At 33.0% G+C, this 22,034-nt stretch overlaps 1 non-coding gene across 1 annotated transcript; it reads right to left on the reverse strand.

Annotated features, from left to right (window-relative positions):
* Nucleotides 1-2,530: 2,530 nt before the first annotated feature.
* On the reverse strand, nt 2,531-2,669 carry LOC125101348 (U4 spliceosomal RNA). The gene has a single exon (XR_007127792.1). It is a non-coding gene; the product is annotated as a U4 spliceosomal RNA (small nuclear RNA).
* Between the last annotated feature and the right edge of the window lie 19,365 nt (nt 2,670-22,034).

Genomic DNA, 22,034 nt, shown 5'->3' on the forward strand with positions numbered 1-22,034 from the left:
TTTTTGATGGTTTCATCAATAGATTGGTCATGGCCAAGGGAAGATTAGTTAACTAGAAGATATGTCAATAGAGATCAATAGAAACTTGCCATACTGAAATGAGAAAAAAAAAAAAAAAGAACTTTAAGACAAACTAGAGAGATCCAGTATGAAGTTTTGCTACTCACTTTCCCATTTTTAGTAACTGATAGCAGAAGCAGGCAGAAAATCACTACAGATGTAGTTAACTTGAGTAACGCTATTAAATTGTTCTAATTGACTTTTACAGAATATTCAACAGAATACACATTTTTCCTAAGCCAACATGAAACATCAAGACAGATCACTTCCTGGGCAAAAAATCCACCTAACAAGCTTTAAAAAGTACAGATCATACAGAATTGTAATGGACTCTAATGGAATGCAAAGAGAGATCAGTAAGGAGGTAACTGAAAAATACTCATCTATTAGGAGATTAAACAACATGTTGCAAAATAACATCTGTGCCAATGAAGAAATATGAAGAGAAACTAAAAAAAAAAAAGTTTTCAACTAAATGGATTTGAAAATGCAATTTAAGTTTATCTAAATTGTTGGGACACCATGAGAGTGGTACTTAGAGGGAAAAACACAGTACCAAGTGCACAGATTAGGAAAAAAAAATGATCTAAAGTCAATAACCTAAACATCCATATTAGAACAGAGGAAGATGATAAATTAAGCCTAAAGTAATAGAAAAAAATCAATAATAAACATAGTAGCAGAACCAAATAAATAAAAATAGGACAATAGAGAAAAAAATCTATGAAACTAAAAGTTTAAAAGATCAATGCAATTGATAAACCTCTACACAAATTAATAAAAAATACATAAAATAACAACATGAAAAATGAAAGAGGGGTCATCTCTACAAATCTCATGAACATTAATACCAGTCTCATGAACATTAAAAGGATAATAAAGAGATATTTGGACAACTTTATACCTACAATTTGGATGATGCGAAAAGAATAGAACAATCTCTTAAAAGACACAAACCGTTAATTCATATGAGGAGAAAGATAATCTGAAAGGCCTGTATGTCTTATAGAAAACTGATGAATAATTAATAAATTTCTTCAAAAGGAAATCACTGCTAGTTGGTTTCACATGTGAATTCTATCAAACAATTGAGGAATAATTGATACCAATTCTCACATTTAATAAAAAATAGAAAAAGAGGGAGCACTTACTTATAATTTTAGGATGCACACTAATTTCAAGAATTCTTTAAAGCTACAAGATTCAAGGCAGCATGCTGTTGGAGAAAGAGCATATAAATCAATAGGCAGAATAAAGGGTCCAGATTAGACACACACAAATATTGTCCATTGATCTTTGACAAAAGAGCAAAAGCAATTTCAATTAAGAATATTTTTTTCCAGCACATGATGCTAGAACTAAAAATTAAAGCAAGACGGTATCACTAAACAACTATTAGAGTGGCTAAGACAAAATAAAGCAAACTTTAAAAGGATATTACCAAACATTAGTGAAAATGTGGAGTAATAAGAATTCTCATTCATTGATTGGGGAAATGCCCAATGGTACAGCCATGCTGGAAGGCTGTTGGGCAGTTTCTTAACAAACTGAACATAGCTTTATCATACAGTCCAACAAGCACTGTTCTAGGTATCCTCTCAATGCATTTTGTGTCCACACGAAAACCTGCATGTAAATATTTATAGCTTTCTTCAAAATTGTCACAAACTGGAAACAACCAAAGTATCATTGGTATGCACCAAACTGTGGTGCATACAAACAATGTAATGTTATTTAGTGATTTTTAAAAATTAAGTTTTTAAGCCATCTTAAATGCAAACTTTAGAAAGAATGAACCTTAATGCAACCAGATGAGAGCACTTACAAAGCCCAGAGATTCTCAGTATTCTGTGCAAATATGATTAAAAAAAACCTTTATATAAATACATGAAACAACTTTATTGAAGGGTGTGTATCGAAACGATATGTAAAAATCTCAATTATCTCCGAATTTGATGTTTAGATGTAATGCAATGTCAGTCAAATTACTAAGGGGAGTTTTTTAAAGTAGAACTTGAAATCCATATCTAAAGTATGTATGGAAATTTAATTGGCAAGACGGTGAAGAAACATACTGTAGATCAACGTAGAGGTTTGGCTCAAATTTCAAAGTGATCTGAAGTCATAGCAAATAGAAATTATTTTGAACTTAATTAAAACAAAACAGCCTATCAAATACAATGACTGCAACCTAAACAATAGAGGGAAATTTGTACACTGCATGGTCATACTAACACAGAGAAAGGATTCAATAAATTGATTTAAGTTTTCACTTAAGAAACAAGGAAGAGATTAAGCCCAAATAAGCAAGATAAAGGAAATATCAGAGCATAAAGCAATGAAAGAGAAAAAAAAAAGAAGAAAATCAATGAAACAAAAGATGACTTTTTAAAGTAAATCAATAAAACCGATAAACCTCTAGACACACTAACCAGAAGAAGAAAAAAAAAAAAAAAAGAAAGATAATTTACCAGTATCAGGTCAGGAATGAAATATTACTTTCTTACTAACTCTACAGATATTTAGAAAAAGGATGATAAGATTTCAATTAGCAATAATCGCGCCTCGGATAAACCTCATTGGCTACGATACTGCCACTGCGCAAAGCTAAAAAGGATGATAAGAAAATGGAAACAATTTATGTCACTAAATTCAGTAACTTTGACAAAATCAGCAAACTACTTGAGACATAAAGCCACAAAGTACAGAGAACTCCCTCGGTAAGAAATTACCTTATAACACCATATTTGTTTGTTTGTTTTCCAGGTGTAGTTAAACATAAAATATTATATAAGTTTCAGCTGTACAACATAGGAATTAGATAATTCTATAGATTCCATGATACAATGATAAATAAGTCATAGTGATGAAAAGTACAGCACACGGAATACAGTCAATAACATTGTAATAATATTATATGGTGACATATTCCACTTTAAAAAAATAAAAAGTATCATGATTATATCCTCCCAATCTCTCCCCAAAGTGATAAGTTGTCCTTGTCAGAATAACTCTACTAATTTTTATCAGTCTGAAGACAATTTTAACAAGTGGGATTCTGTGTGATTATAACTCACTGATCATCCAGTTTAGAGCAGTACACATGAGATAAATTAAAAAAAAAGTAGGATTACTAAAAAATGCCCACATTTCTATTTCCGTAATGAAGAACATGCCAAATTTTTTGTCAAATTCTTTGGAGGAGAATTCAGCTCTAAGTCAAGAGGATCTAAAACAGTAATAGTGCCAGAAGTGTGAAGGGCTCTAACTCAAAAAATAGACTTGATAGAAACAAGCATCTTTCCCCAGGAAGGAGGCAGAGTCTGGAAACACAAATTAAATGAGCAGAGCTTTACCTTTGGGTATTTATTCTCAATATGTGAGGATCTGAGCCATAAGGATGAATGCTCATACTAAATGTGGAAAAGACATGGGAAAACACAGGCTAGGTACTCATTATTCTTTCCAAGACACAAACTCAGACATCTCCCTTTTAGAAAGGAACACAGCTGCAGATCTTTGAGCCACTTAAGATCTGTGAAAGTCTCATCCTGATCAGACCAAGCTTTGGGAAAATAGACCCTCTGTGTAGACAGGGTACAATTTGAATGCAAGACTCACATCATATCAAAGGAATAGAACAGAATTGGGAGTCAATGACGCAACTTAGACCTGGAGATTATAGAGTTGGGGGGAAAAAAAAATGAGAGAAGAGCTAAACAGTGAGTCAAAAGATGAACCAAGAAGAGATCTCCAGTTGAATAATTAAGTGTCTTATATTATCCTTACCTGATAAAAAAGCTTTTGGAGACAAATTTGTAAAGCGCTATCAGTTTTAATCAGTGTCAAAGACCAAAGATCTTTGACAGTGATTAAAATTGGTAGCGCTTTACAAATTTGTCCCCAAAACTTTTTTTATTATTCTAATTATATGTACATGTAATTATTCTAATGTATATATACATATACATATATGTATAGTGAAGATGTATATACATTTTCACCTAATCTATGCTTGAATATGTGTAAAATGAGTGGAAGTCCTTAGAATTATAAGGAATCTGATTCAGACTGGAACCTAGATTTAATTGCATTGGGATCTTTTCAAATAAAAGATAAAAGGAGTAGAAGAAAAAAGAAAAAAAAATTCAGTCAAATGTTAGATAAAATTCAGAAGAGAATAACAAACCAAGAAGAGGGAGGAAAGCTGTGAAATATATTATATGCTCCCACAAGTTTTGAGTGTATTTATTAAAACTGATGTTTGCTTTTATTAGGTTTTATTACTTTTTCTTTTTTCTTTTATTAATGAAAACATTGTTAAAAAAAATGCTAGCAAGAGTATTTGTGTAGAATTTCAAAGTACAAGGAGGAACTCAGCTGTTTTTAGAGAAAAGCATTCAAAGGATAACATTTTCATTAAGTTATCTTTGGCATTGATAGCAAATAAAATGTGTGGACAACAGAAAATTCAAGTAATAAATAATGTTTAAAATTTAGCACATCCTGATGAGCTGACTTCTGTCTTTTAAATTCAATTGTAGGACTTAAAAGACTTGTATTACACATTCAACATTTTTAAAGAAAATACTGAGATATATGGTTTTTCATATTGCCAACTGTTATTCATATGAACAGCTTACTTTTTTATTCTACAAAATTACTTTATTAATATGGCTTAATACATAGTGAGAAATTAAGAAATTTTATCATATTGCACACATTTTTGCAAGTACATGATTATACGTTAAAGGTTAATGCCATGAAGATAGATATGTTGCAATGAAAACTAATGCAATGATATCTTAACATATAACTGTTTATACTATAGAATACAAACTCCAAAATTCAATGTTTTAAATTATTGTGAATGAGTAGTGAGAGTGAGAAATGTAGGGAGAGTGAGGGAAATATAGAGGACATAAACATAAGAGTCACGTATCTGTTCATATATTGGAGTCCCATGTAATTTAAAATGCATTTAAATGAAGAATGGCCTTCCAGACATCCTATTTATTCATAGTTGTGGGTCTTGAAAACTATCTTTTTGCAAGACTCAGAATGATCTGGAAATGTAGCATCTCAGGAAAGGGATACTTCTATTGCCTTAGGATTCCACTGAAGACTGACATCAAACATAATTGGGTCCTTTCATCTCTAAGTTAAGAAAGCGGTCAAATTTTCTCCTATGTGCCTTGAGAGAAGTTCACCTGTCTTTATATATCTTTAATAGGAGAGTTACTTTGTACAAAATACTTACCTGCCAACTTTATAACTAAGAACCTAGAGAAGAATATGAAAGTTGTAATTAAATGAATGTTGCATACAATCAATTTTGTGATTAGAAAGTCTTGTTTTTTAAGTAAATTTTAAAATCAGTTTCTTTTATACTGATTTTAGTAACTAAAACAATGTATACAGCTTAATTTTGGCAATAAAAATCCTATTTTTAATCCTATTCAGGATGGTTCTGAGACTTGTCTATTAAAGAAAATTTAGAAATGAAGATGACAAGAATTTTCAACTAGTATTAACTTTTCTCTCATTTAATCTCCCTACCAAGAGTAAGTGCTACATGTACATTTAATAATGTTTAGTTGCAAAATGTTGTATTTTCCAATATTATTATGATAAATATATGTAAACTTTGTCAAATTAATTATTTAAACCTCAGTGAATATATAAGCAAAGTGTATTTTACTAAATAGCAATTCATAATATATAAATATGCATGGCTTTTAAACCTCATTTAAAATATGTCTCTGAGGCTTCTAGTTTCTGTTAAAAACAGAGATTAGCCTTGAAAATCCCCTGAGCAGACAAAACCAGTTTAGGCATACAAACAAACTTAATTTAGCTTATTTTGCAAGACTAACTTGACCTGGGTCATTTCTTACTTATGCCTCTAGAAACCACAAACAAAACTTAAACTGTTTTCCAAAATTGATATGAGGTAATCACTGACCAATTCCCTATTGGAATTACATAAAATTCTAATCTTAAAACTAATCGCTGTGAAAAACAGTCCCGGCCTCCCCCACTATATAGGCTTCTTCACAACAATAGGTCTCTGAACCTCATTCCATTTTTTTTGTTTGAGGGTTCCCGTTTCGTGAACTGTCTTTGGTGTGTGCAAAACAAACTTTTACTCATTACTATTTTTTTTTTAAAGATTTTTATTTATTTATTTGACAGAGAGAGATCACAAGTAGACAGAGAGGCAGGCAGAGAGAGAGAGAGAGGGAAGCAGGCTCCCTGCTGAGCAGAGAGCCCGATGCGGGCCTCGATCCCAGGACCCTGAGATCATGACCTGAGCCGAAGGCAGCGGCTTAACCCACTGAGCCACCCAGGCGCCCCTTACTCATTTACTATTAAGCTTCAGTAATTCATTGGTATTACATCTGCTATTTCTGAACTTTGACATTTTCTATTCGACATATAAAGGCCCTAGAAGTCTTCAGTCCATCATAACAACAAAAAGGCTGAACAAGCAGAGAAATCAACTCTTTCTGAATGCCTAATATAGTGGAAGACACAGGGCAAACTTCTGCCCACAGGATTGGAGAGAAAGATGGCAGATGCAAGGAGTCTCCATTTACCAGAGCGGAAAAGCACCACCAGAAACCAGAAACCACCTCAGGAAGCAGTGCCAGAGATGAAAATCTGAACTGTAACCCACAAATTGCAGGTTTCTCAGTGTGGACAAGTCTGAGAGTTAAAACCTGTCGCTGTGGGGCGGGGAGGAGGGGCACAGACATAGGGTCCCCACAATATTATGAGATTTCCCTCCAAGCGCACAACCAGGTTTTCACAGTAAATACTGGAGAAATATTCCTGCAGGCTTTAGTAGGGGAAGGGAAAAGTGAGCCATTTTGAAGTAGGTTCTGTTCTTCTTAATAAGCCCTATGCTCAGGTGAAATTAATTGACCAGGGCCTAGCCTGCTGAGGTATTATCAGAGCCTAATTCACCTGGGGAAGGGAAACACCGAATTTCAGCTCTGTCTAGCCATCCTCTACCATTTAAGCAAGGAGAAAATAAAGGAGAACCACTTGTTAACTTCATAGTCCTGAGGTATAGGCTTACTAAAAGACTGAAATTTAATTATAGGTTCTAGAATGGAAATGCTTTCTTTCTCCCCACACCTCATATCACATTACTAAAGACCTATTTTAGGCAGTTTCCTTATCCCATGCATCATGTCTGCCTGTCAAGAAAAAAATTACAAGGCATGCCAAAAGGCAAAAAATGCAATTTGACAAGACAGAGCAAGCATCAGAACCAGACATGGTGGCAAAAATAATTATAATTACCAGTCCAGGAATTTAAAACAACAGGGGGTTCTAATGAAACAAGTAGAGTGCATACAAGACAGATGGGCAATGGAAGCAGAGGGATGGTAATTTAAATAAAGAACAAAATGAAATGCTAGAAATCAAAAACTCTGTAACAGGCAAAAAGAATGTCTTTTATGGTCTTATTAGTTATCTGGACAGAGCTGGAGACAAAAACTCTGCACTAGAAAATGTATCAATGGAATCCTCAAAAACTGAAAAACAAAAAAAAACAAACAGTGGAAAAAAGAAAACAAATTCTAAGGATTGTGGGAAAACTACAACAGGTGTAACATGTTTAACAGGAACCCCCCATAAAAGAGAGAAAGAAGTAAAATAAATATATAAAATAATAAAGACTACAAATTTCCCCCAAATTAATGTCAGACATCAAAACACAGATAACATTTAGTTCAGAGAATACTAAGCATAATAAGTACAACACACACACACACACACACACACACACACGCACACACACACACACACGCACACACACACACATCACTGCATAGTCTCTTCAAAATAGAGAAAACATCCTGAAGAAGCCAGAGGGGAAAACAAAAACAAAAACAAAACAAAACATGTTACCTATAGAGGAACAAATATAAGAATTACATTTGAATCTCTTCCGAAAACTTGTAACGCAAAATAGAATGGAGTGAAATATTTAAATGTTCAGAAAACAAAAATCACCAACCTAGAAATCTGTACTAAATGAAAACATCCTTCAAAAATGAGGAAGAAGGGGACTTTTAGATACATAAAAATTGAGGGATTTTTTTTTTTTTTGCCAGTAGATATGCCTTGCAGAAAAATGTTAAAAGACATTTTTTAGAGAGAAGGAAAATATTATGGTCAAAAAATGAGGTACATAGTTCAAAGAAGGAGTAAGTAAAAGTAAAATAAAGATATTTTCATCATAAGTGATCTAACATAACAGTTTTTTCCAAAAAACGATAACACTAACAGTGCATCAGCTGTGTATACTTACCTATTTATCATATGCATTTGATGCTTATGTATGCTTATATATAAGTGAAATGAATGGCAGCAATGATACAAAGAACAGGAGGGCAGAATCAGGATTATTTTGTTAGTAGAAGACACACTATTTTGAAGTGGTATAGTATTTGGAAGAGGACTTAGATTAGTTATAAATGCATATTGCAAACTCTAAGATAACTATTACAAAAAGTAAAAAAAAATAAATTAAATATCCTATATGCTAAGAAAGGAGAGAAAATGTAATCTTAAAAAACGCTCAGTAAGGGGCGCCTGGGTGGCTCAGTGGGTTAAGCCTCTGCCTTCAGCTCAGGTGAAGATCTCAGGATCCTGGGATCCAGCCCCGAGTCGGGCTCTCTGTTCAGTGGGGAGTCTGCTTCCCCTTCTCTCTGCCTGCCTCTCTGTCTACTTGTGATCTCTCTCTCTGTGTCAAATAAATAAATAAAATAAAATAAAAATGCTCAGTAAAAACCACAAAGGCAGAAAAGAGTGGAAGACAACAGGAAAGAAGGGCAACAAATAGAAGACTAAGTAATGGATATGGAAGACATGAATCCAGCTGCATCAACAATCGTTGCCAATGCCAATAGCCTAAATGTACCAGGTTTTTTTTTTGTTTTTTTTTTTTTTTTTAAATTCACCAATTATAAGACAGATTGTCAGAGTGGATCAAACACGAAGACCTAACTGTATGTTGTCTAAAGGAAACCCAGTTTAAATATAAACATAAACATAAACATAAATATATATTTATATATAAATATATAAATATAATATAATAAATATAAATATATAAAATATATTTATATATATTATATACTTATATAAATATAAAATAAAATATACTTTTAATCTATAGATTAAAAGTATAGATTAAAAGTAAATGCATGAAAAAATACATTTCATACCAGCAGTAATCAAAAGAAACCAGGAGTAGCTATACTATTTTTAGACATAGCAATACAAGTTCTCAGGAATAAAGAAGGTATTTGCATAAAGATAAAGGGACCAATTCTCCAAGAAAACATAACAATCTTTACTTTGTATGTGCCTAGCAGCAGAGTGTCAAATTATATGAGTCAAGGGACCATGTCAAGGGACCAGGGTCAAGGGACCCTGAAGGGTGCATATTCTTAGTCTATCCATCGCTCTCAACTAAAGGCTATTAACCTGTCAGCAAGCAACATCCCCAGTAGGTGGGACACTGCAAGACAGGTCCTGAAGGAGGAAATCTTGGTGCAATGCTGCCAACTCTAAAGTTCTCTTGACAAAGTAGTAGAACATATTCTTAAAGTAACTTTTTCTCTATCCATATACAATAGTAATTTTCATGAGCAATTGGATTGTGGTCAAAGATTAAGAATTTGTAATTAAAATTAGATTTATTGATATGGACTTTTTCTAGCTAGGTGTTCATTTGGACAGAAAATAACAGAAGGTCATTATCTCCTAATCTTCATTGAAGTACAAGATGCCACTTGTGCAGGACATCAAGTGTGTATGCAAGTTTAGCACCACTCCCAGCAGGAGGTAGATGAAGCACCTCCCGGTGTGTGCTATGCTGAGATTATTGCCAGGGTGCTAATATTCTGAGCACAGCTGGTAGAACCCTGTTAAAAAGTTTCATTTGTCTTCTTTTAGAAAGCACCAGGAGTGCAGAACCTGCCACGCACCTTAATTTGCCCTACCATAGTTAGTGCTACCGCTTAATAAATGTGGCCAACTTCATTACACCAGGGAGCATATTTTGCCAAACACATCCCTGGGTTTTCAATTTTTTTGGAAATTACAAAAACATGCGCTGTTATAATATGAAATTATTTTCATTTGTTGCATTATTTTGTCATTATTTACATAAAATCAAATGTCTTGTGACATCTGGGTGGCTTAGTTGGTTAAGCACCCAACTCTTGATTTCATCTCAGGTGATGATCTCAGGGTTGCGAGATTGAGCCCCACATTGAGTTCTGTGCTCAGCAGCTTGAGATTTCTTTCTCTCCCTCTCCCTTTACCCCTCCTCCTGCTCTCTCTCCCTCACTCTTTCTGTTAAATAAATAAATACATCTTTTTTTAAAAAATCAAATATCCTGCTTTCAGATCCAAATTAAATTAACATTGTGTTTTGTCTTGTTTTGTTTTTCATGTATTTTTCAGTTGAAATTGAAACTATTTTCTTCATTTTACTGGTTATCTATTACTGTGTAAAAAGCAACTACAGAACTTAGTTTCTTAAAATCATGACTTTTTTTTACATCCCACACTTGTCTGGATCAATGATCTAACACAAAAAATCAGATAACCAAATAAGACTCACAAATATAGGGGTTAATTGAGCTTGAGATTATTGTTTTTACTAATAATTCAGAAATGAAGAAAATCAGGCAAAGCAGACAAACATGGGACATCAAGAACAGTTTCCCTGGTCTGTAATTCCCATCTTGGATGTGTGCTTTCTAGTCAGAATAGTAGATTTGGTTTCCAGGAGCTTCCTTGTGGTTGACTACCTCACAGCAAAATGAGCAGTCAAGTAATGAAGCATTCCAATTCCTGTCTGGAGGAATTCTTTGTTTTCCTTGACATTCTCTAGGGATCTGCGTCTCATAAATCCCTAGATCCTCAATTTATCTACTAGAAGTTACTTTGCCAGGATTGTCTATCCAAGGGTCTTCTACATGTAGCAATTTTCCGCTTAGAAAATAGCTTCTTTTCTTTTCAACTGTGCATTGTCCTCCTAGTACTGGGAGTGAATGGATCACAAACCAACTACTTTAAGTCCTTCTCTTGATTCAGGGAATCCTATGCCTAGAGTGGGCATCAAGCCACTTCCATTATATTCTATTGGTCAAAACAGTCACAGAACACTCAACATTCAAGGGAAGAAAAAATTGACCTCGTGTCTCAATGACAGAAATGTTAATAAGTGACTTAAACTCACCATATTTATAATTAAAATAGGATGGAATTAACAATTTAACTGACTTCTGATGAATAAGTTTTGCTATACTAAACCTTGTTCAGTATTTTAAGTACATGCTAATTTAGATTAATGTTAAATATGATATATTTTGGACAATATCTTTACAAGTGGACATTGTGAATATTATAACTTTTAAATTGAATTCCAGGAAAGGCAAAATGCATTGTTTTCACCACATTCTTTCATTCATCCAGTCATTTGTTAGAAGAATATTTCATAAGCACCTGCTTTATCACAGGAATTCTGTGGGCAGTGAAATATATTCTATAATGAACAGAACACCGTACTTCTTGTCTGGTAGCCTGTGATAGGGAAACTATTGAGCAAATGACATTTGCAATACTATGTGCTGTTTATTATAACAGACAAAAACACAAGATTTTAACTCCTCAGGAATTATGTCTAACCTGGCTTATTTTTAAAAAGTTTTTTCCATAAAGACTAGCTCAATTAATAATTTTCCAGTTTAAAAGGCCTAGAGCAAGTGGAATGTAAGATGAAACATTTATAACAATTTAATCAGAACTAATTCAGAAGGACAAAAATATAGTGGTACCCAGGTAAATGCAGGTATCTATCTGAAACTAGAGAGATAAGAGATGGAAACCATGAAGTCACAATTTGTAGCAATATTAAAGAAGTTCACATTGTATATCTGAGTCAACAAGGACTTCTAGGAGCATGGAAACAGAGGGATGGCTTCATCAAAGCTCTGCTGTGCAAGACATCCCTTGAGCTTCATCTTGGAAAGTGGATAGTTGTGAGAGAGGAATTGAGGTAAAAATGAAACAGATTTTAATAGATAATTTCTTATAATTTGGGTGAAAAGCAATAATTACCTGAATAGAGCTATTTCTTAAGAGATACAGACTTGAACATCTATGAGAGATTAAAGTAGATTTGACAAGTTCAGAGCGTTTCATTATTGATTAGAGGTAATCATGAGGGAGAAAATGGTTTTGAGATTTTGGGCTGGGATTCGGATTTGTGTATATGTGTGTAGTGTGTGTGTGATGGCTCGTTTATTTTGATATTTCAGGCAGAAATTTTCATGATATCACATTTACTTACAATTATTGGCACTGAATTGCTAGTATAATATCTAGCAAGAAATTGAATAAATTTGGAATATGAGGCAAACACTTGGTTGGGTGATACAGAGGAGCTAGCTCTCTGCTATACCAAAGGTGCCGCCTGAAGGGGCAGAAATGGAAAAGAATACACAGAAAGCAAAGTCAGAGAAGAAAAGGAAGAACAGATGCAGAGACCCTGAAGACGCTGATATTTTGGGGATACACTATGCCCACTAGAAGAGTGTTTAGAAAAGTAGGATGAATAATGGAAACACGGAGTACCACAGAAATAAAGGAAAAAGCATTTCCACTTAATTTTTTTTTTCTTTTTGAATTGAAAAATACTTAAAATGTTTCAATATTAATGGGAAAATTGGTAACAGGAGCAAAAGGGCAATTATATAAGTGGGGAAATTTGTGTTCCTGGTTAAACCTTTCGACAGAAAAAGCAGCATCTTCTATTAGGTAAGGCAAATAAGTTAGTAGGAGGAGCAGCTATTACCATGTTAATTATCATTTGTGGACAATACCATACAGTTCATTAAAATATTTACATATAGGAATATTGCCTATGTAGCCTAAGAATATAATATAGAACATAAACATGGGGGAAGAATGATTTCTCCATCAATTTAAAAAGGCAATGTCAGTTTCCATATAATTTGAACAAAAGACGCAGTCATACAAACCCAACCAGAAACTCACACTTTTGTCTGTGTGTGCTTGCTATGTAAACATCATTTCAATACAATCATTGAAATCTGAATATAAACATGTTTTAGAAAATTGCTTTTGTTCATTAAAGAAGAGATTATGGATATAGTCTATATTTTTATCTTTTTTAATTTAGCTAAAATATGAATGTAAAATCATCTATTCAGCCATTTTCCTATTGCTGAGAATATTCAAATTATCACTTTTACAAATAAAATTGAACTGGTTATTGTCTAAGGTATGCCTTTGCATGTATGCATGGGCTTGCTATAGGGTAAATTCCTGACAGCAGAATTATCTAGCTAAATAGTAAGAAAATCGCATACCTATTAATACAACTGTCAACACACTGATAGTGTATCCAGGTGTATACGTATATTTTATATATACATATAAAATAATGTATATATTAAAAATGGGGAACTCATTTATTATATATCTCTATTGTCACAAGAATAGAATGATAAGGACGAAACTAGCTATGCATGGTTTAGATTCAGAAGAGACAGGGAGAGCGCAAGGGGAGGGGAGTGGGGTTTTCAGGTCTATGTCCTGAACTTCACCTGATTTAAGTCAAGGTACAGGAACTTGTCCAATCTTTGCAGCCACAAATAATCATGAAATTAATAAACAATGACACAAGTACAAAGAGGAAAAATGGGGTGGTTTGGATGTAATCATTCTTAAATAAAGCTATGAACTAAATCACAACTCAATTAAAGACACTGAGCAGAGAGCTTCTCCTTAGGCTAGAAGCACACCTTGTACTGCAATTTTGAACTAAATTATTTTCTACTCACCTCACAGCTAACAGAGTTAAAAATTAAGTGAATTTCAAGTGAAGTCAGATGAAATCATTCCATATTCATGATTCAATGTCTACCAGACAGAAATAGGATTATTTAAATTAGGATTTTGAAGAGTATAATGGAGAACTATATTAATGATTTGTGAAAAGAGGTCCAACGGTCTGAAAATGTCACGAGTAAATAATGTGTAGTCAAAATTTGGTTTTCATATGGATACTTCTATAGAAAATTGTATTGACTTAAATTATAACCTGTGCTTAAAGAAAAAAATACATCGAGAAATGTAAGAAAAAGGTAATTAACCCATGCCAGCCAATTTATTTTAATTGCATTCATCTTTTCCAGTTTATAAATAAGTGCTTCTGAGATGCTTCTTTCATTTTAAATTAAAAGCATTGAGCATGCAGCTTTATAAGGCACCCACTTTGCATTATTAACAGCTCAGTGACTTTATTTAAATTTTTTTTTTATTTTAATCTTATGTGCAGAAAGCATGAGACATTATACATGAAAAAATTTGTGGGAATATATTTACTGAGAGCCACATCTCATATATACATATATATGTTCCAAAGTAATTAAGTCTATATTTATATAATAAATTGACGTCAATAATATTACTTTCTGTATTTCTCAATCACCACTTCTCTTTTAATAGAAAATTACAAGATTTAACTCCTTTATTCCTGCTATATTAAAATGAATCTTAAAAAATGAATCTTCTGGATTGATGTGATTTTATGTATTACCCATTAAAATTTTACTGCAGTAAAGAAAAAAGGATCCGACACATCATGTAGAATTTCATATTTTTTTTCATTTAATGAGGTCTTTATTAAGCCATTATTGAGCATTTGGAAAATAGAAATTAAGATAAATAAATGTTGCTGGTATTTTCATTATGCAACATCATTATGAAAACATCACTTTCATGTTTTTCTTTCCAGTATATATTTCTGAGAGTGAATGTGTTTGTGTAGGCATGAAATTAATTAAATGAAATTTCATTCATTTTGAACAAATATTTACATCCAATTGTGTTACTTAGCATTATATTCATTACATTTTTGCATACCTTCAAACATTGACTGAAAACATGATTTTAATAATTATGTAGAGTTTCAATGCATATATATAGGTCAGAGAATTGGTATGAGTAGATTTTAAATATTTTAGTTGTTTAGAAAAAATTATGAGTCTAGACACAAAGGTATAGATAACCCTTGGTTTGGAGAATCACGCCTCTGCCATGTAATAATTATTCAATTTTGAATACTTTTTTATCTTTGTTTGAGGAACTATATTATTAATTGTTAATACTCGGTATGTCAAAATCAAATAACTGTCTTTTCTTCATATATTGCCACTTCATCTAATCCTTCAAACATCGTGTCTTTACCCATAAAAATGTGATAGTAATATTTATGTATGTTTCTTTACAGTGATTGTGAGAATCAGATGAGAGGATGTCAATGACCATAACTATAAAATGTAATTTAGTATATAAATATGTTATTATATTTGTTTATTAAATTCAGTGTTTAGTGAAGAAGTAACAGTAGATGGACTTTAATTCTTAGCTTCACCAATGGAATTACATTAATTTTTCAGATGCAATGGATATATATATTTTTTTTACTTTTATAGTGAATACAGTTATGTTGCTACTTCTGTATACTTCATGGCATTGAATACTTTATATGACTTATAGACCCAGAATTTTGATTCAAAATCATGATGTCGGAAAAGCTTTGGGAACACAGAGGTGTTTTTCATTTCTGGATGGCATGGGGGACCATTAGGTTTTAGCATTCCTACCAAGAGCAAATGCCTATGCTAATTACCAATACTTAGCTTATTGATGTTTTTATTTTGCTTAGTTATTTTGTGAGAATCTAAAAATGTAATGATGTAAAAAAATGTATAAAAATACCTGCATGGGTAAAATCAGATGACAAGGTGGTAGCTGTCAACATCAATACGTAAGAAATAGGTAAACAATTTTTACTGTTGAACATTTCTGAAGTGTCAGATTATATGAGAAGCAGACATCACTAAGTACAGCTTGAGGAATCAGAGCAAAGTTATTGAAATTTTATGGTGATAGCAATGACCAAGAACTTAGGAAAAATAGAGCAACTTTCAGTGAGGCAGGCAATGAAAATCCTGACGTTGTGTTCCTGGAGAGGCTACTCAATGAAGAAGTTAACATGTCACTTAGTAGACAGTTTGTCATGAAATGATCCAGGCTATATCATGATGACTCAAATTTTGAAAATGAGTATGAATATTCAAGATATGAATTTAGGAACTTCAAAATAAACGTGTAAAAAAATGCAATTTAAGGGGCACCTGGGTGGCTCAGTGGGTTAAGCCTCTGCCTTCTGCTCAGGTCACGATCTCAGGGTCCTTTAAAGATCTCAGGATCTTAAAACAACAACAACAAAAAATTAACATGAAAAACTTCTGACCATGAAGCAGTTGAAAATGACATTGAAAAGTTTATCATTAAATGTTATAAAACTCTTTATTAAATATATTATAAAAAACTTAGTCCTAGGGAAAAAAAAAAAAAAACACTAGTGAAACCCCCCTGGCCTAAGATTGTATCCTTTAAAAAATATAGTTATTTCTGAGAAAATATCATAAAATATTGAAGGACACTAAATACATTAAATTGTTCTTACTGCAGGCACATAAATTAAAAAGTTGTAGTTTGTGTAGGAAAAACCAGCACCTGCTATATTTGAAAGATGCATTCAATTTAGATAAGCATTTTTATTTAAAAAAAATGAAAGCACAGATAACAATTGAAATATTTTCTGACCCCTTCAATAATTACTTTGCCTCAGTAGCACAAACTATTTGTAAGCAAGATGGGTGGGAATAAATGTGTAAAAATTTATTTTTCTAGAAAAACTGTCCCACACTCAAATGAGAACCATGATCTTAAAAGCCTTGGGCAAATAGTAAAGCACTTTGTACACAGTAAAAAAAAAAAACAAAAACAAAAACAAAAAAAACTGTCCCACACATTGCCTTCCAGTTTTTTTTTAAGATTTTATTTATTTATTTGACAGGAGAGAGGTCACAAGTAGGCAGAGAGGAAGGCAGAGAGAAAGGAGGGAAGCAGGCTCCCTGCTGAGCAGAGAACCCGATGTGGAGCTCGATCCCAGGACCCTGAGATCATGACCTGAGCCGAAGTCAGAGACTTAACCCACTGAGACACCCAGGCTCCCCTTACCTTCTAGTTCTGCAAAATGTGATCTTTTCAGCAGATACTCCTATCCAGTGTAAATCTATAATACAATACTGGGAGCAAGGATTCTTATCCTCCATAAATAACATGTATAATCACTGATTGATTGATTGATTGCTTTACTGGCTGGGAACAGTCAACAGATTTCTCAGAGTCAAGACTTCATGAAAGTTGTTAGGAATGATGTTTACCCAGTTGCTAATAACAGTCTGGTAAGCCACCATTAACAAATGCCTCGTGTAGACTTTGGCACTCAATGATGTTTGGAAATGAACTTTAAAATGAAGACTCTGAAAGGATTTGTGTTGTTAATGAGAAATTCACTTCCAGCTCTGCTCTGTATGTCAACGTCTATAAAATAAGTTAGAGAGAGCTGACATCCAAGACATGGTGCGCATTGACAGTGAGACACTGCTTCTGCATTTCTTGAGAGAAAGTGAAATTGCTGAAATGGGGTTTAACATAGAAATATATGAAGATAGCTGTGATGATGAGCATGACAATGTGAACTACTTGAAAAGAAATATCTTTTGGCAAGGCAAAAATATGTGCTCATGCGATATTTGGTCTTAGGCTGCTTGGATAGAAATTTATGTTAACGAGGCAGACACTGATGTAAGAGGTCTTTACAAAGAGCGGATACCCTACACCACTTCAGTAACTAAGGACCTTATATCCTTCCCATCATCAAATGTTCAACTCTAACATGATGGTGGTGACAACTGTTCGATTTACATTTTTATCAAAGATCCTCAAATGCCCAGAGTAATTAACACTTATTGCATGTGTCATATATTTATCTCAGTATATGACTTACTACCTACCGCTCTTAGAAATAACAAAGGCTATACTAATGATAGCATTTAGGTCGTGGCAGCCTTGCCAAATTTGTAACCAAACTCCAAGCTCATTTTTTCAGCTGCACAACTCGCCAATAAGTCAAGAGGCAAGATATTGGGCAAAGAAATGACTTTATTTGGAAAGCCTGCAAACCTAAGAGATGGAGGCTTATTGTACTAAGGAATCATCTCCCCTCAGCATTAAATCCAACTTCTTTTATGGTAGCAAACAGAAGTGAGAAGTTTGGAGTCCAAAGATGATGGAAGTGTATAGACATTGCAAGAAGTTTGTGTAATTTCTTTGTTCTTGGTCAGTTGATCATTGCCTACAGGAATCTGTTCATGTTGTTCCTGTAAATCTTAAACACAGCATAGTCATGTCCTTATCTCCTGAGGTGAGGTAGATTTCCGGCTAAGAGCAGTTTTTGTGAATCTTAGCTGTACTATGCCTCTACGCAGGGAGTCTGAGCTATAGGTCACAGCAGTAAAGCAACATGTTGTCAGACATGCTAAGTTTCTCCCAGATATATTTATGGTCTAAAATTATTCTGTAATTAAAAAAAATAAATTTACTACTTTACAAATAAAGGTTAAATGAACTTTAATACTATTAATAGTCTTTCTAAAATCACATTACTTATAAATATTAATGTTTTTGATGTTGAATAATGCTCCAGACCCCACCTGAGCTATCAGTAATACATGGAATATGCACTGTTCTAAAATTATTTCATTACAAAAATCTGAGTTCTGAAAAGCACCTAGTTTTGAATATTTTGGATAAAGAATGGCAGATCGGTTTTAGATAAATAGTTAATTTATATAAAGTAAATGCTTGTTCAGTAGCTATCTCCCTCAAACATTTAACATAACAATATGTATTTTGCATGACTAAAAAAAATAATGATACCCTGAGTTTCTTTCACTATAAAAATAAAATATTTTCCTAAATACCTTATGTTATCAGTCAATTTACCATTTATCATTTATTCTCTCATAAACAGATATCTTCTTTCCTACATTGTCCTGAGCTCTTAAATTTTTTAAACCAATAGATTACAAGTGTTAAATTCCTATGATACACTCAACAGTAGTATTTCAGTGGTGATAACAGTAGACTAAGAGTATTGAATTCCCTTCCTTTCTTCATCTTAAATATATTATTCATTCTTTGATTTGTACTTGAGTATTAAGGTCTTGAAAGATAGAGAGGTATGTATAGAATTTGGTCACATTATAGAATCCCTGACTCCAAATGCTGTAAAATCATGTAAAAATAGATAATAAATCATATAAGAATACACAAGAATAATGCTTAACATATAAGAATATGTAGCATAGTATATCCTGAGAATATTTTTAATTAATTAATTAATTTGACAGAGAGATCACAAGTAGGCAGAGAGGCCAGTAGAGAGAGATGAGGAAGCAGGCTCCCTGTTGAGCAGAGAGCCTGATGCAGGGCTTGATCCCGGATCCTGGATCATGACCTGAGCCAAAGGCAGAGGCTTTAACCCACTGAGCCACCCAGGTGTCCCCTTGAGAATATTTTTTAAAAGATTTTATTTATTTATGTGAGAGAAAGAGAGAGCACAAGCAGGGAGATCCGCAGAGGGATAAGCAGGCTCCTCGGTCTTCAAGGAGCCTGATGTCCACTGGATTGCAGGACCCTAGGATCATGACCTGAGCCTAAGGCAGATGGCTAACTGACAGAGTCATCCAGGTGCCCCAAACATGACAATGTTACAAGAACATATTACTGTTTTTTCTTCCTCTCTAACAATATGGCTTTATATATAATCTATACAATATGTCTCAATTTATGTTTTTTCAGACTTTCTCAAATTGTAGCAGTATCAGAAATACATTTGACTTTGTTTTGAGAGTATTGTGTTTAGTAATTCTTCAATGACTGCAGTAAGAAAATAAAATTATTAAGCATATTTATATATTTAAATATACTATTTTATCTATTTTACTACTTGAATTTCAGGAGATTTAATGAACAACTTTCTGTAACCAGAAGCTCTTTATCCTTGCTTGAGAGTTCTGGGGATGTGTAGAAAGTAGTCTATCATTCACCACCCAAGCTGAAAATACTATCTTTACAGAGAATAATAACTTTTTTATAAGATATTATGTCATGCCATTTTTATTAAGTGTGCAGCTGGTGATGCAAAGAGGTCTAATTATTTTGCTAAAATTTTGGCTTCAAGAATTTTATCAATCCTAGAAAAATACCTAAAAGATTGAATACAAAATAGTAAAAGTTTGCTGCCATAAAAATATCAGATAATATTTTGGGAAAATGCTGACTATATCTGACTTGAGAAATGTATGTAAGGTAAAAAAAAAAAAAAAAGGAAGGAAGCAGCTACCTCTTCTTGGCCCACACATCATAGTTTTTTGTTTCTACAGAAGACAGCCTATGATTTTGCACCTCACAATTCCAAGATTTCCTTTGAAACCCTCAGGAGACAGAAAAGCAACTATGAACTCAAGTGAACACATTTCAAATGGTATTTGAATGGGAAAAGAGAAAATAAGCCATTTGAAAACAGATTCAAATATATCATTGAAAAAAATTAAGAAAATAAACATGTAATGAGAAAAAGTTTTGAGTTGGTCAGAAGAGTCACATTAAATTCTCTGTCTCTGTGTGTATTTCTCTATATCTGCCTCTCTGTCCCTCCACCCTCATGATTTCTTCATTGATATAACATGGCAATTCATAATAAACATTCCTAAAAAGTTTATTTAACTGTGAAATCAGATTAATGAATTATATTCTTAATTTACTTTTAAGTTTGGTTCTTGACATTATATATAGATATACAAAAACAAGTACAAAAAGAACAAATCATGGGTCATTTCCCCAAACTCAGAAATGCTTTAATATTATAAAATCAATCTAATGGAGAAAGTATATGTGATTCAAATTTATATGCATTCATTAATATATTGCATATAAATAATGCATTTTTAAAATATATAAAACATATAAATGAATATGATTTCATTTAATTACTTATATTATGTTGCCCTAAGAAAGAAGATGATCATCCTTTGGCCCACAGAAGTATACATAGCCAGATTTTTAATTGCTCGTATAAGATCATTGTGTCAATATCTGTTTTGAATTATGCTTCTGTACTACTGGCTGGTGAATGTCGTGTATGTACATGATATCTTACAACCAATAAATTATCTAGAATTGTCTACTTCAGACTTTATCAAAAATTCATCCCTGAAATCCAGTTTGTAATCACACACACAGACACACACACACAATTCTAATTATTTGCTTTTTCCAAATTCTTTCTTCCAAAAATGTTCCAGTATGTTTCAAATTCAAGTGGTTATCTATCTTATACTTAAATATAATACTACGGTGAACATAAGCCACTCATATTAATTAGAACTAGCAAAATTACAACTTTTCAAAATGTAATCTATTAATATCTTTTGGTCTTACAGCTATATACTTATATATAGCTGTAAGACCAAAAAAAAATTTATATATATACATATGTATATGTATATGTATGTAAAATTATGTATACATAAACTCAAACAGGTATTCAACAAAATATTTCAAGAATTATTCATAGTTTTAGAAGGTGTTTTCATTTGGTGTTTGAATACAATAAATGGTTTATAAATAATTTATTTGAAAGTGTTCAAGGAAAGGTGCCTGGGTGGCTCAGTGGGTTAAAGCCTCTGCCTTCAGCTCAGGTCATGATCCCAGGGTCCTGGGATCGAGCCCCACATGGGGCTCTCTGCTCAGCGGGGAGCCTGCTTCCCCCTCTCTCTCTCTGCCTGCCTCTCTGCCTACTTGTGATCTCTGTCAAGTAAATAATAAAATATTTTTTAAAAAGTGTTTAAGGAAGTGTTCATTATGTAATTTCAATTCCTGATGACATATCTTTCTATACTCTGTATTCTCAGTCAAATAAGGACAACATG

This window comes from Lutra lutra, chromosome 5, assembly GCF_902655055.1.
Source record: "Lutra lutra chromosome 5, mLutLut1.2, whole genome shotgun sequence".
NCBI lineage: Eukaryota > Metazoa > Chordata > Mammalia > Carnivora > Mustelidae > Lutra > Lutra lutra.